Raw genomic sequence first — 2114 nt, forward strand, 5'->3', positions numbered from 1 at the left:
TTTAACGTTTTACGCAAAACTAAGAATACGCATAAAAGATAAATAGATACTTATATAATACGTATAAACAAATAGACACCCCAGAAAACAACAGCCTTGGGAACAGCTACTTTCTTACGTACTCAAAAGAAAGCCATACATTTTAACCATCTGTCTCCTTATTCAAATCTGCAGGAAATATCAAAGTACAGAAGCAGCTCCTTTCTCACTAGGTGCACTCTCAGAGTTCAAGGGAGAAAAGGCTGCAATTTCCTGACCCAGCATATTGCATTTTAAACTTCTGTTTCCTGGAGCCGATGTTAAGGATAGATAAGTTCCAGCTATCGGGATGCCAACAGGAAAGCCACTGGCTGCCGACTTTGCAGCTCCATCCGTACGGTGGTAGAGGCTGGGTGAGGATGGGCGAGCGGGTGGGCACAGGGAACACCCGCGGGCTTGCTTGTGTGGGACACGAGCTGTGAGCTCGGCTGTGCTATGGGGACCGTGGCAGAAGCCTGGAGTTTACCTTAGTGTGGTGTAAGACGGGCAGCTAGAGAAGGGCTGCAGAGAAGGTTACTTACATTCCTGTTATTTACACAGAATGGATCCCAAAATCTGACCAACACGGAGGTCCTACAGAACGCTGTAAGCTCTTTGTCCAGAAGAGTATCCAGAAGAACTGTCTGTACACACCATGATCGCCTAAGCATTAGTAGGACCCGGAGACCGTGTGTGTTTTCTCCCTTATGGTACAAAGTGGCAGGAGTGAGAAAGCCATAAATCCGCAGTGATCCCACGGGAAGCTGCGTGCTCATGTGCTGAGAGCACCCCACTGCACCAGCACTCCCAGCCTTCCAACAACTGAGTCCTGAGACCAGGAAGCCCACCACCGCCCAGCCCAGCTGCTCGGAGCAATCACAGTCTCCTTGGGACCATATGCAAGACCTCCAGTGCCCTAAATCTTTATAGGAATCTATTGTTTTCCTCTCTCTCCTTCTCCTCTGCATTTGCAGCTATCCAGTAGCTGAATGGATTAGGTCCCTAAGGAAAAATGGTCAGAAAGGTGAGGCTCGAGTGCAAGAAAGCAGTTAGAGGAAGGATTTGGAATGGATGATATGAATGCGTGGTTGGGGAAGGAGACCTAAGCTTCAGGGTAGTGGTTGAAGAAGACAAAAGGGGAATCCCAAAACATCCCCATCTGGCAGAGCAACGAGCAGCTGCAGACAAAGCATGGGCAGCCCTGAAGGTGTGCGGAGGAGTGTGGTCTGTCTGCTCACTGCTGCAGAGAAAAAAAAAAAAAAAAAGAAAAAAAAAAAGGCAACGGCAAGTTCTATCCCTGAAACTCCCCAAAACAATAGTTTTTTAGTAAATAAAGAGACACTTATGGCAAAAAACGCACTCCTTGCTACTGGTCTGGCTGCGCTACTGGCATCAGCCTGCAGCTTCTCACCATGGGCTCTGTCTGTCCAGAGAGGGGACTCCTGTCCTGGCTGCTTCCAAAGCCTGCACAGTTCACAAGCCCGGAATTTACATTAAAAATAATCACAACAATGAAAAGATCTTATGAGAGGTACCTTGAGCTAACCTTGTGCGGGCCCTGTCTAGCCAGGTTCCTCCAACAACACGCAAGAGGGATGCGGGCTGAGCTGCATCGGCCGGTGCCCTCCAGGTAGCAGAATTACACCCTTCGGATGGAAACGCTGCTCTGCAGAAATGGTGCCTCTCTGCACAACAGGCTTGCATGTCTATATTTCTCCCTGTACTCCAGGAAATATACAGATAAGAGGTGTTTATGTGCCAAATAAACTTGAATGCTGGACATTCACCAAAATCTTGAAAAATAGCCTTATTCTGCTGAGGATATGGCATTAATAATGGGAGGATGGTCCTAATTTTAATTATGGTTTGCAGTGATTCCAAATTATTTTTAATGCAAAACTGAAGATATATAAGATAATTTTATGTTGGCAAAAATGATTTTCTCATTAAGGCATCAACCACAGAGGTTAATATGCATTTCACTGAGAGAAGTCACTGCCAAAGCATCTTTCCCCACAAAATCAGGTATTCCATGAGCAAGACGTTTTGACACTATGTACTGAGTTTGATGCTCCTCCTTGCAAAATAATAGCTTG

This window comes from Aythya fuligula, chromosome 3 (assembly GCF_009819795.1).
Source record: "Aythya fuligula isolate bAytFul2 chromosome 3, bAytFul2.pri, whole genome shotgun sequence".
NCBI lineage: Eukaryota > Metazoa > Chordata > Aves > Anseriformes > Anatidae > Aythya > Aythya fuligula.